This window comes from Poromitra crassiceps (genome assembly GCF_964638095.1).
Source record: "Poromitra crassiceps genome assembly, chromosome: 13".
NCBI classification, from domain to species: Eukaryota; Metazoa; Chordata; class Actinopteri; order Beryciformes; family Melamphaidae; genus Poromitra; species Poromitra crassiceps.
This window is the reverse complement of record NC_139644.1, coordinates 37,173,330-37,188,329: the sequence shown is the minus strand read 5'-3', so window position 1 is coordinate 37,188,329 and position 15,000 is coordinate 37,173,330. Positions and strand designations below refer to the sequence as shown.

Below are 15,000 nucleotides of genomic sequence, written 5' to 3'. Positions count from 1 at the left end.
GAAAGTGGATAAAATGCAAAAACATCGAAACGCTGCACACGCAGGTTGATGACTTAATCAGCAGGAGTAAAAGAAATAACATTCGCCTGATCAATGTAAAATAGGGAGCTGAGATTGGTGACATGGACGCTTTCGTGGCAAAATCCTGTGTTACATCCTGGACCTGAAGGAAGGCGAGAAACCACCAGAGGTGGACAGGGCACACCGGGCGCCTCGGCCACGTCCAGACCCCGGCCTGCCACCGAGGGCCATCTTCATCTGCCTACTCCGCTGGCCCGACCGTCAACTCATCCTCCAGGCTGCGGGGAAGAAGCCCCTCACCTGGGAGGGTACGCGCTTTTTCGTCCGGCAGGACCTCTCCGCATTGGTGCAACAGAAACACGCAACATACAACAGCATCATCGAAAAGGTTAAAGTCAATGGATATCGCTTTGGCGTACTGTACCCAGCGAGACTCGTCATAACCATTGATGGACAGCGGCGGAACAAGAGCTCAAAGTGAAACTGCCGAATATCTTTTGAGTTGGACTGGTCAATAGTACTGTGAGTAACTAAAATAAAAAAATAAAAAACGGAATTCTCTCTTCTTTAGCACTCTTTCTAACTATAAATCCACTTCTGTTTTAATTTCCTCTCTTGCCCTCTTTTCACCACACCGCGGACACTGTGTGCACTGTAAAAAAAACAAAAAATACCATTAAAACACCCGCGGCTTATAGTCCGGTGCGGCTTATATAAGAAAAAAATAGTCAACTTTGAAGGTGCGGCTTATAGACCGGTGCGCCTTATAGTCCGGAATTTACGGTACATATATACAGTACATACATACATACTGTACATACATGCACTATACAGAATGTTGCTCATGTCCTCTCACTTCTCTTCCCCAGTCTCTTTAATAAACATAAGATTGAATTCTTATGAATCCTCCTCCATGGAGGCCTCTATATAAACAAAACGTCACACACTAACTCACACAATGTAGCACATTCAGAGATAATGTATTCAGGAATACAGTTACATTACAGAATGTCTCGCCTTTCACTCCGCTCTCACAACACGCTCATATGAAAGTGAACCCATAGTGAGAAGATATCTGCTTATGCTGTATTATCTGGCACCAAAGCAGTTAAGGCAGTTATCTTTGTTATGACCCATGGGGGTCATATATATATATACTTTTATCCCTGTACTGTGATCATCTGCATTGCGTCTCTCCTCCTGTACGCCTGATTGAGTGATGAGAGACTGATGCATGCCAGCTTGGGTGAATGTGGATTGCTTGTGGTGTGATTGATTGGCTGGGGCCTACCCTAGGTGTATGCTGGCTGGTGATTGGCTGTGGACTCTGCACCTGGACTATAAAGCTTGCTGAGACCTGGCTGTCATCGTCGTCCTCCTTGCCAGCTTCCAACCTGCAAACATCAGCTGTTGTACTTTGTTATGGGTTAACTTGCTCAACTTGAAACCTTGTGGCGTGTTGCTCATTTACTTTTGTAATGGACTTAAAGGATGGCTTTACAGATGATCAACCCACTTTGTATCATTAATGATGGTGGTAATAGAAGCACATGGACAGTGTTTACCTTTTCTCTGTTTTCCACACAGGGAAAAATGCTCCTGCAGAAACTCTGCCCCCACCAGCTGCAATTCATCAAGGCTCGTTAATAAGATATGTGTGTTTTTGTCATTTATGTATTATGTATTTTCATCCTAATATCATTTCATTTCATGTGCTTTTGTGGTCTGTTTCCTCTTTTTCCATAATTCTCAGTCCACTCATTCTATATATAACTTGTTGTCTGTTTTTTACTTGTTCCCTTTTGTACTCCTTACTTCCTTTACCACTCACTCCATTCCTTCCTTCCTCCCTTCCTTCCTTCCTTCGTCTCCTTCATATTTCTTTTCCAGTTACAGAACACTAGTAGATGCTCAATTATCCAAATTTCATAAATCATCTGGCTGCTTAACCTATCAAGCATAATGAACAGGATGTGCAGTGATGGTAAATACAGGGGAATGAAATACAGGGAACTAATTGGAAGTAATTTTTTGGCATATCTTTTTTTACATACACACTCATACACACACGCGCGTGCGCACACACAAACACACGAACACACGCAAGCACGCACACGCACACACACACACACACACACACACACACACACACAGCTTTATTTCACCAAATGTATCATAATGTGTGCATGCATGCAAAAATTTGTACTTGTGTGTGTGTGTGTGTGTGTGTGTGTGTGTGTGTGTGTGTGTGTGTGTGTGTGTGTGTGTGTGTGTGTGTTCTGATCTGATCTTCTTGAGTGTGTGTATGTGCGTGTGTGTGTGTGTGTGTGTGTGTGTGTGTGTGTGTGTGTGTGTGCTATGTAACAGTGAAGTAAACACTGGGAGTGAATCTCTTTACTCCATTATTTCTTTGTCATCTACAAAGAGCTGCTGTGACTCTGCCAGGCTTCTGAAGACCCAAAGTGACAAAGTCAGCATGATGTCTCTCTCTCTCTCTAACGCAAACCCACGTGTGTGTGTGTGTGCGTGTGTATGTGTGTGTGTGTGTGTGTGTGTGTGTGGTGTGTGTGTGTGTGTTGCTCCCTCTAACAACTACAGAAATAGAGAGAAGTAAAGAAGCCCCTGTTACGCAACAGGACTGGATTTGGCTCTCGCACTTTAAGTTAATTTGCTGAAATGAATCTTTCAAGGTCAAGGTCAAGGTCAATTTTATTGTCAATTCCACTGTATATACATGACATACAAGGATTGAAATTGCATTGCTCGTCATATCCACGGTGCAAGAAAAGATACATTCAAATACATAAAATACATAAAACCCCCCTATACACGAATTAAAAAGCAATGACATAATCATCATGTCTAATACCTATAAGTATAAAATGTGGACAAATAAAAAAAAGTGCAAAAACTGCCGCAGTGCAAATTTAGTTGATTTCTTATGACCTATTTAAAAAGTCCATTTAAAAGTCATACTGAAAGTGCATGAGTGATCAGATATCCTGGTCATTGTCCAGGTCATTGTCCAGTTGTTTCATGACCACATTTCCACAACTGTTTCACATTTCAGCTTGGAGTTCAAGTGAGGCTCGTTTGTGTGTGTGTGTGTGTGTGTGTGTGTGTGTGTGTGTGTTGGCTCTTAGGACTCAGTTGCTAATTTTCTTTCAATCGCTCTCTCTCTCTGTCTCTGGATGAGGATTATTGCTGTAATCCAGAATTTATTGAGAACGGGTAGTAATTGTCTCTCGCCACAGTCATATATCATCAGCGTGACCCTGCATAACCTGGGAATATAACATTTGCATTTACATGTATATTTACATAAGCATGAAGGATGCTTATCTCATGATATGATGCAGTATCTGATGGTTCAGGATTGGATGCAGCCATGATATGCCATGATGTCAATATTATTTCTTTTTGGGGCCTTTTGAATGGAGTTTAGGACCTAAACTTTGGACGTCCAACTTTGGACGTCTCCACACGAGACGTCAGGATTTATTATTCTCCCCGGGTCCAACATGAAGCGTCAGGCGCTCCGCCATCAACACAACACAACACTTCCATTGCCTGCCTTCAAAATAAAATGTCTGTACTGTATAGCTGTATCCAGAAAAATAACATGAATCGCTTACAGCTTTCACCATAGAAATATCTGACACTGGCAACATCTCCTCTGACAATGCAACAAGCCTGTTTATCTCTGCCTTTCACCTGACCTGCTGCGACACAGGTCGAGCGGTCAGCCTGGACTCAGCGACTCTGCCAGCTTTGTGTTTTGTTAGCATGTAGCCTTCCGGGTGCTTGGGGAGATTTGTTGTGTTCACAGCGGTGGATAAATTCTGGCCTGAGCAAAGTTTGCACTTTACCATCACACTGCTGTCCTTTCCTGCAACAATTCAAAGTATGTGCATAATCCACCCATCAAAAGTTGTAGACTGCATGCTGATATTTCTCCTGCGCTTGCATTTGATCAGTCACCATTTACAATGGTCTATATTTGAGCCATTAGGGACACCGTAGTAGTTTCGGGAAGTTATACTACAAGAATGGATCGGCTGAAGGGATCAGAATGATCACAATGACACTACTATAATAGGGCAGCGTTGAATTTAATACTATATAATAGGGCAGCATTCTGAGCATGCTGAGTTGAGCAATTGTGGGTCGCGGTGCCACTCGAGTGACATCACTGATGACATCATCATGGATTGTGCGAGTGACATCCCCAACCCCATACTGTACATAAGCGGTATCATCTGTGATTTATGCCAGCCACTGAAAATATAGACAGTGTGACATCATATGTGATGTCATAAATCCTTCCATGCAGAGGCTATAAGTAGGACTGATGCAACTCACCAAATCCTGATTTTGACATCACCTATTCTATTCATATCATCAGTGATTGATGTCATCACAATTGCTTGAAATGGACTCAGACGGTGATTATTACTACGACGCCCTGGAGCTCGGAGAGGTGGATCGAGATGAGCGCACTGATACTGGTGGAAGTGGCCACGTCCCAGGCCAAGGAGAGGACTACCGCTTTGAAGTTTTAACTGCCGAGCAGATCCTACAGCATATGGTGGAGTGTATCAAGGAGGTCAATGAGGTCATCCAGATCGAAGATGACAGCCTACCCGTTAGCAGTGTCAACACAGCAGAGCCTGAGCAGCTGCAACAGAATCATTCAACAATAACACGCATTCTTCTCAGTCATTTCAACTGGGATAAAGAGAAGCTCATGGAAAGATATTTTGATGGTAATCTGGACAAGCTTTTCTCTGAGTGTCACGTCATCAACCCCATTAAGAAATCTCCTCCAATCAACACAAGATCATCTGCACAGGACATGCCATGTGCACAGGACGTGCCGTGTCAGATCTGCTATCTAAACTACCCCTACTCCTACTTCACACGCCTGGGATGTGGACACACGTTCTGCAAACAGTGCTGGGATGACTACCTGACCACCAAAATCAGAGAAGGAATGGGACAGACCATTCCTTGTCCTGCTCATAGTTGTGACATTTTGGTTGATGACATCATGCGCCTCATAACAGATCCCAAAGTGAAGTTAAAGTACCAGCATTTAATTACGGATAGTTTTGTCGAGTGTAATCGACTGTTAAAGTGGTGCCCTGCGCCGGACTGCCATCACGTTGTCAAAGTGCAGTACCCAGACGCCCAGCCCGTGAGGTGCAAGTGTGGCTGTCAGTTCTGCTTCAGCTGTGGAGAGAACTGGCACGATCCTGTCAAGTGTGAGTGGCTGAGGAAGTGGATTAAGAAATGTGACGACGACAGAAAAAATGACGGTGAGACTTTAGACTGGATTGCAGCAAATACTAAGCAGTGTCCAAAATGCCATGTGCCCATCGAGAAAGATGGTGGCTGCAATCACATGGTTTGTCAGAAACAGAACTGCAAGTTCAATTTCTGTTGGGTCTGCCTGGGTCCGCCCCATGGCAAGTGCAATCTCTACGATGAAAAAGATCGCACCAGGGAAGCCTGGCAGAGGTATATCTTCGATCGCTTCTATCGCTACATGAACCACATGCAGAACGTGCGCTTTGAGCACGAGCTCTATGCTCAGGTCAAGCAGAAGATGGAGGAGATGCAGCAGCGCAACATGTCCTGGATTAAGGTGCAGTTTCTGGAGAAGGCAGTGGGTGTGCTGTGTCAGTGCCGCTCCACACTCATGTTCACCCAGGTCTTTGCCTTCTACCTTAAGGAGAACAACCAGTCGATTATATTTGAGTACAACCATGCAGACCTGGAAAATGCCACGAAGGTGCTGTCTGACTACCTCGAGCGGGACACCTCCCACGACATCAAACAGGTACAGGATAAGTACCGATACTGTGAGAGCAGGCGAAGAGTGCTGCTACAGCATGTGCATGAAGGCTATGAGAAGGACCTGTGGGAGTACATTGAGGATTGAGGACACGTCACTATCGAGTATGTTGATAAATGGCACGGCTGTGATCAGGAGGTATGCAGGTCATCCAATAATCAGAAGGTCGATGGTTCGAACCCCGGCTCCTCCAATCCGCATGTCGAAGTGTCCTTGGGCATGATACTGAACCCCAAATTGCTCCCGATGGTGGTGCGAACCCTGCATGGTAGCTTGCCGCCATCGGTGTATGAATGTGTGTGTGAATGGGTGAATGTAGACGTAAACCGCTCTGAGTGGTCGCTAGACTAGAAAAGCACTATAAATGCAGTCCAATGATGCAATTTAACGGCAGCACGGGCCATCTGCCACCTCTCCTTTGGCAAACCAACTGTGCGTATGTATGCACAGAGCCATTAGCCACTTTCAGACATGCCTTGGAATTCGGGAGTTATCTAGAGGGCATCCGGATGGCGGTGTATGTATGAACACATTTTGGTGAGCTATGCGCGCTCCCGCGACCCTCCTATTCTCCTGCTCTAAGACCAGCTGCTATACCCTTGTATCAGGGGCGGATAGGTCCCCCCTCCCCTCCAGAGCTCCGTGAAGTAGCCAGCTCAGTGAGTGCATGAGGAGAGGGAGAGACAGAAAGCCAGCGTGACAGATTATTATGATATAAATAGTCGATGTGAATGAGCGAGCGAAAAAAACATCATGCAGTTTGTTTTTCCAAATGAAGTTCGAACCTGCTCCGTGTGCGTCAGCCAACAGGCTATCTATATGTTGCCGGATTTAAATGCTTTGATCTTATTTCATTTCTGCATAGCTTCGCACAGCACACATTTAAAATAGAGCATTTTTGGATGCGAGGGTCATCCTGCTTCCCAGTATTGGACATCGCTAGGTACGGTATCTGGATCTGGTTGCATTCATGCCTTTGATTTAACGTTTACTCAGCGTTTGTGAAGATTCACGTGCAGAACCGCAAATTCCAAGTAGCGTCAAGTCAGGCAGTATAAAACGAAAACTTCCGGGTATAACCTTCGCAATAATGGCAATTAAATAAAGTAAATGCACGTGTAATGTTTTTTTGTGTGGGTGCTCCGAAAGATACAGAACAGAGATAAACTGGAAGAATATCTGCTCCCTTCGAAAAGTCAATTTTAACCCGTAGTGAGTCGACCGTTTTTGTTGTTGTTGTTACCAAGTAATACAACATTGATTTTATTTTGAAGGTAAAAACATCTAGCTTCCTGTATTCTGTATAATTCTAGTAGGATTGTATCCCCCGGGTCAGGCTCAGGGCAAGCAACCCTGACCTGACCCGGAGTTCATGTCTGAAAGTGGCTATTGTGTCATTATCATTGACGTGACATCGGTGATGATGTCATCAGTGAGCGATGTCCTCAGTGATGAAAGAAAAGATACCAGGTCACGATGCTGTGAGTTCTGTCTTCATGAAAAGAGATTGTCATCGATGACATCACTTTTATCTATCAGCAAGAGTTGTTTAATAATTTATAACCTCAGCAGGGAAGGACTGATGACATCACTGATGTTCAGTGGGTATGACACCTTCAGTAAATTATGACATCACTGATGACGTCACTGATGACGTCACTGATCGGTTGTGAGACATTGATGTCACAATGTCTATGACAACATCAGTGCTCAATGCCCATGTGCAGATCTGAAACACACAGGTGCACAGGGGCGTGTCAGGGGTATGTCAGGGGACAGACACTGGAGTTGCAAGCTTTGCCAAAACACTTTTCAGGGGACTGTCATGAATCTGGTGTGGGGAGGAAGCGCCCATGCGATAGTTTATGTATCTTAGGCCTTCACATTCACATAATGTTACATCATCAGTGATGCGAAGCGCACAATTTTCTAGTACAATTAAAAACACATGGAACTTTACATAAGTCTGTGCCAAACCACAATAAAACCCACAAAATAACTAAAATATAGCTGCAAGCGGCAATACCAGGGGTTCAAGCCTGCCCCTGAAGGGGCTTGAATATCTGTCATATCTGTCATTGGGCCAAATTTCGGGGATTGGCCCAATGGTATGGATGGTTAAAAAACAGGAAATGAGGTGTTGGTAATATCGCCAAACTTTGGTAGATTGGTGTAATTTTTTGTTTCTGAGTAGTGGGTGAGTTTTCTAGCCTAGGTGCAAAATTTGGTTACTGTGGGCCTTAAGGTTTCTGAGATATACACAGTTTTATGGAAGGAAAATAAGAATTGGAATAATAATAATAATAATAAAGAAACATAGCAAATGCAATAGGGAAGTAAAAAAAAAAGTAATGAAATGTGAAACATGATGTGACAACGACAGTATGTGGTGTCATCTGTCTGTATTCATTGCTACTAGTCTCTCCCATGCAGGCTAACTCAGTGCACCTGGGCCTGGGCTGTAGACATCTCTCTCTCTCTCTGTCTCTCTCTCTCTGCTTCTCTCTACAGCTGCCTATTTCGGTTTGGTTTTGTCATGCTGCCAGTTTATTTGTTTTCATGCACCTTACAATACACACGCACACGCACACACACACACACACACACACTATGAAGGTCCATACGTCTCAATAAACATGCGCAGCTACGACTGAACGTGTCACACAATGCTTGACGTGTCATGTAGTTTCCCCATTGACTTGTAATGGTCATGCGTGTATGCGTGGGCTTACGCGCTCTGGCTGCGCAACCCGCGTACATCATTACGCGTAAATGTACGCGTAATGATGTACGCGGGGTGCGCAGCCAGAGCGCGTAAGCGCACGCATGAAGATAATAGAACAATTTTGTCACGCGGGCACATGCACGCGGACTATGATGTGCGCAAACTACATCACGCATAACGACAAGCTGCGTAGCACAGCTACTTCCAGCGTGTACACGTGTGACCAGTGTTGGAGAAATTTCGTTATGCGTTCACACACACACCCGTTCGCAGTTTTGAGTGTTACGCAACCGGAAGTGTATCTGCAGCGCGCACAACACTGCGCGTACATGAACGCCTCGCGTAGTTCTCTTCTGTTTTATTCTATTTCTTTCTATGTTACATTTTCATCCAGTAGATGGTGCCAGTGACCAAACCAACCAGTTGATCAAGCATGTCGCTAGCAGGTTACTGTACCAAGATTGCTCGCAGACTATTCTGTGGTCAGCACCAAAGATTACCCACAATCCCTTGGGCCCACATTTTACAACATAAATCGCCCATTAATCCTCATAAACAGCATTTAAAACGTGTAATAATGGATACATGAGTCGGTAAAACTGTTTTTATAGTTGTTTTATTAGTTGTTTTATTTTATTTTATTTGGTGAATGAATGACACCATGTTAGAGACGCAGACCCAACAGCTGTAGTATAAATAGGTTGTGTTGGGATTGCCGAGTTAGATTAAACTGACCCCTTGCGGCTGGATGGTAGAAGCAAGTTGTCAACTGGTACAGTCCTGACAGCATGAAAAACTCTTTTACCGACTCATATCCATTATTACACGTTTCAATTCTGTTTATATTGTTATAGTTTCATCTGACTGCTGTACATGATGACTTGTAGGAATATGCACGAGACTATGTTTTAACTCCAATGAGCTACGCTCGGTGTTTATTACAGCCCTTTTTTCGTTCATAAACTGATTATTCTGAGTTCAGTAATTCTCATTATCAGTTTATTGTGTGCATGACAGTAAACACACTCATTCTAGGTCTATTCTTTGATCACACTGCACACAAAACCACGCAATTCATAAACAGATCATTTTAATCATGGCTCAGAAATGTTCAGGCAATAATACTTCAGGAAAATAGATACTAATCATTAACTAATGACTACCTACTCATTAACTCATTCTCTGCCAGGGTCATTTCGGTCTGTGTGCTCCCAGTGCCAGGATTTTGAGCATATTTCCTGATCTTCCAGGACCCACAGAATATTCTGTGCTAGGAATAAAATTACACAACATATCTCACAATAAAGCAGAGACTCTCTTCTTACCCCTTGTAAAAAACTGAAACTCTCCCATGTTTCCTTGTTTAGTTACAAGCAGTGAAAGTTAGCTTGTTTTCACTAAAAATGCCCTCCTTTGGACAGAAATATGAGAAAAAGACGTTTTTAGTGAAGGACACCGTTTCAAGCAGAACTCTCTTTTGAGCCTTTTATTTTTTGCCTCAGTGACACATCAGATATATACAGTATTTGTTTTCCCAAATAAATAAATAAAAAATAAAAAATAAGAGAATGTATTTTACAGTTGCCATGTGGATTTTTAGCTTAGCTTGATAAAAGCATAAACAAATGGAACGAACCCTTATGTGGTCACACTCACACACTCACTCTCTCTCTCTCTCTCTCACACACACACACACACACACACACACACACACACACACACACACACACACACACACACACACACACACACACAGGAATAACGAGTGCTGTAACGTTACCTGCACAGAAGATCACACAATAGCTACGTTAGTGCTGTAAACTTTGAAATGTTTATGTGACACATGTTTCGCCTTGGTTGCTGGGGATGGGTGTGTGACGCGGTTTGACGCGTTTGACGTATCCATGTGATTCCCCCTCCCTTGAGTGTGAAGGGAGCTCTCCCAGGGAGAGCTGGCAAGAGGAAACGTGAAGCGAGTCATGCCGGCGGCATAAGTTATAAACAATGCGTGACAATTAAAATGGTAAATGGTAAATGGCCTGCATTTATATAGCGCTTTTATCCAAAGCGCTTTACAATCAGTAGATAGTCTACATTCACCCATTCATACACCAATGGCGGCAGGCTGCCACGCAGGGTGCCTACACACCATCGGGAGCAAGAAGGGTTAAGTGTCTTGCCCAAGGACACAACGACAGCAGCTGGGAGGGAGCGGGGATCGAACCGCCAACCCTTGCGTCATTGGCCGACCCACTCTACCTCCTGAGCTAAAGCCGCCCCACATTTATACTCGAATGTTGTGTGTGTGATCATTTCATCTCAAACGCGATACAAAAAATAGGCTACTTTTTACCATCGTCATCGCTCTCTCCAAGTGGCACTCATTTCTCCTCCGATTCATCTGTGTCAGACCAGAACGCTGTGAAGGGGAGCCTTCGTCGCCATGGCGCTCCGTCGTGGAGCAATAACAAAAACGCTGGCGTCTTCCTCACCATCGTCGCCAGCCGAGAACTCTGGATCGGACTCTGTTTCGACCACAGGCTCCACCCATAAATACTAAACTAGCGGGTTCCTTTTATCAGTTTGACCTGAAACAATGTCACAGGCTGGGAAAGTGTCTGATGTAATAATATAAAACAGCCAAAACATGAAAGTACGTCCGAGTACGTCTTTGGCACAGAACGCCATTGTTAAAAGTACGTCCGGGTACGTCTTTGGCAGAGAATGAGTTAACTATGATTAACTAGTGATTGACTAATGCCAAATTTTTCATTAGCTACTCATTAACTGGCTATTAGTTAATGATTAGTTTACTAGTAACTACTGTAGTATTTGTGTACGTTATTGTAAAGTGTTACCATATAATAGGCTATAGCTACAAAACACAAAATAAAAAACCAGGCGATATTTCAGCATGTAGCATAACGTTTTTTAAATGGCCTCTGAAATGTTTAGGCAATAAAACAAATAAATAAATAAATAAAATAAAAATATAGCCTGAATGAGGAATAAAGTTAACAAAAACAGAGAGCAGCAGGCTTTTATAATAGGCTACAAAATAAAAAATAACAACTTCACATGTTGCTGTTAAGGAACAGCAGAGCATTAACACTTGCAGCAGCTCATATTAACAATGAAATACTGTCAATAAAATAAAATACATCTGACATACATCTTTATGAGGATTAATGGGCGATTTATGTTGTAAAATGTGGGCCCAAGGGATTGTGGGTAATCTTTGGTGCTGACCACAGAATAGTCTGCGAGCAATCTTGGGACAGTAACCTGCTAGCGACATGCTTGATCAACTGGTTGGTTTGGTCACTGGCACCATCTACTGGATGAAAATGTAACATAGAAAGAAATAGAATAAAACAGAAGAGAACTACGCGAGGCGTTCATGTAAGCGCAGTGTTGTGCGCGCTGCAGATACACTTCCGGGTGCGTAACACTCAAAACTGCGAACGGGTGTGTGTGTGAACGCGTAACGAAATTTCTCCAACACTGGTCACACGTGTACACGCTGGAAGTAGCTGTGCTACGCAGCTTGTTGTTACGCGTGATGTAGTTTGCGCAGATCATAGTGCGCGTACGTGTGCACGCGTGACAAGATTGACTATGTTAAGTCATGCAGGCACGTTGCTGCGCATGTGTCAGTGAATAGTGACGTCGATAGCACCTCATACACACACACACACACACACACACACACACACACACACACACACACACACACACACACACACACACACACACACACACACACACAGGGCCGTAGCCAGGGATTTTGGGCCCCATGAAAGGATATCACATCGGGCCCACGGACGAAAATCTTGGTCATTTGAAGCCCAATTTAGAGGAATATCTCATTTTAAATTAATATTCAGCTCAGCTTAGAGACTATTGTAATGTCATTATTTGCCTTTTCTCAATCACCTCTATATCACCTATACCAGCTCATTTTTTTAGGGCCCCTGTCAGTCAAGGGCCCTTGGAATCGTCCACACTTTCCTCCCTCTAGCTACGGCCCTGCACACACACACACACACACACACACACACACACACACACACACACACACACACACACACACACACACACACTCACATATGGAGACACACTCTTTGCCTTCCAATCTTTCCCAACTTGTGCGGGGCGCATCAAGGATTGACTTAATTATTGATGTATCTGTTCCGACAGGAAGGAAGGGCAGGGAGTATATTAGTTTCTCTATGAAATATTACTGAATATCTTTCACTAATATTTCATAGAGAAACTTTGATGCGGCAAAAGGAACGCAATCAATGATGAAAGAGAAAGAGAGGAAGAGAGAGAGAGTGATAAGATGACTTACAGAGTTGTGTGTTGAGACATGTGTTGAGCCACCATGATGTCACTCAGTGCTTTGTGGACTCCAGTTTTGAAGCCTTGAGTTTGACATTTGACCGTCGCCATCTTGGTCATTTGGAGCCAGCAGCAGCTAGCATGAGACCAGTGGCCCTATCGTCACAAAAGCCAGCAGCAGCTAGCATGAGACCAGTGGCCCTATAGTCACAAAAGCCAGAAGCAGCTAGCATGAGACCAGTGGCCCTATCGTCACAAAAGCCAGCAGCAGCTAGCATGAGACCAGTGGCCCTATCGTCACAAAAGCCAGCAGCAGCTAGCATGAGACCAGTGGCCCTATCGTCACAAAAGCCAGCAGCAGCTAGCATGAGACCAGTGGCCCTATCGTCACAAAAGCCAGCAGCAGCTAGCATGAGACCAGTGGCCCTATCGTCACAAAAGCCAGCAGCAGCTAGCATGAGACCAGTGGCCCTATCGTCACAAAAGCCAGAAGCAGCTAGCATGAGACCAGTGGCCCTATCGTCACAAAAGCCAGCAGCAGCTAGCATGAGACCAGTGGCCCTATCGTCACAAAAGCCAGAAGCAGCTAGCATGAGACCAGTGGCCCTATCGTCACAAAAGCCAGCAGCAGCTAGCATGAGACCAGTGGCCCTATCGTCACAAAAGCCAGCAGCAGCTAGCATGAGACCAGTGGCCCTATCGTCACAAAAGCCAGCAGCAGCTAGCATGAGACCAGTGGCCCTATCGTCACAAAAGCCAGAAGCAGCTAGCATGAGACCAGTGGCCCTATCGTCACAAAAGCCAGCAGCAGCTAGCATGAGACCAGTGGCCCTATCGTCACAAAAGCCAGCAGCAGCTAGCATGAGACCAGTGGCCCTATCGTCACAAAAGCCAGCAGCAGCTAGCATGAGACCAGTGGCCCTATCGTCACAAAAGCCAGCAGCAGCTAGCATGAGACCAGTGGACCTATCGTCACAAAAGCCAGCAGCAGCTAGCATGAGACCAGTGGCCCTATCGTCACAAAAGCCAGCAGCAGCTAGCATGAGACCAGTGGCCCTATCGTCACAAAAGCGGTGATTTTGCATTTGTTTTGCACTGGTTTAACTGGTTTTGCGCAATGCAAATTGGGGGCGTGCCCAAGCGCATTTGTACTGGACATGCATGGGGTAGGCGTGCCACATGCCAAACCACGCGTGTGACGTGTGTCTGCGCTAAATGGGACACAGATGGCATTCTCCTATCGTCATATCTCTCGATATCGTCCTATCGTGTGTGTATAATGTGATTGTAGAGGCGATGTGTGTGTGTGTGTATAATGTGATTGTAGAGGCGATGTGTGTGTGTATAATGTGATTGTAGAGGCGATGTGTGTGTGTGTGTGTGTGTGTATATAATGTGATTGTAGAGGCGATGTGTGTGTGTATAATGTGATTGTAGAGGCGATGTGTGTGGTTGTGTGTGTGTGTGTGTATATAATGTGATTGTAGAGGCGATGTGTGTGTGTGTATAATGTGATTGTAGAGGCGATGTGTGTGTGTGTATAATGGGATTGTAGAGGCGATGTGTGTGTGTGTGTGTGTGTGTGTGTGTGTATAATGTGATTGTAGAGGTGATGTGTGTGTGTGTATAATGGGATTGTAGAGGCGATGTGTGTGTGTATAATGTGATTGTAGAGGTGATGTGTGTGTGTGTATAATGTGATTGTAGAGGTGATGTGTGTGTGTGTATAATGTGATTGTAGAGGCGATGTGTGTGTGTATAATGTGATTGTAGAGGCGATGTGTGTGGTTGTGTGTGTGTGTGTGTGTATAATGTGATTGTAGAGACGATGTGTGTGTGTGTGTATAATGTGATTGTAGAGGCGATGTGTGTGTGTGTATAATGTGATTGTAGAGGTGATGTGTGTGTGTGTATAATGTGATTGTAGAGGCGATGTGTGTGTGTGTGTATGTGTGGATGTGTGTGGTTGTGTGTGTGTGTGTGTGTATAATGTGATTGTAGAGGCGATGTGTGTGTATAATGTGATTGTAGAGGCGATGTGTGTGGTTGTGTG

General features: G+C 44.4%; 1 protein-coding gene and 1 pseudogene across 2 annotated transcripts in view; one reads left to right on the top strand and one right to left on the bottom strand.

Moving 5' to 3' along the window:
- Positions 1 to 15,000, bottom strand: part of LOC310788667 (protein shisa-8) — a gene marked incomplete at both ends in the record, with an annotated part of 198,836 nt that overhangs the window by 28,546 nt on the left and 155,290 nt on the right. The gene's annotated exons all lie outside the window — the stretch shown is intronic.
- On the top strand, positions 4,454 to 5,965 carry LOC310787827 (E3 ubiquitin-protein ligase arih1 pseudogene; annotated as a pseudogene). The gene has a single exon. The product of its transcript is annotated as an E3 ubiquitin-protein ligase arih1 pseudogene (transcript).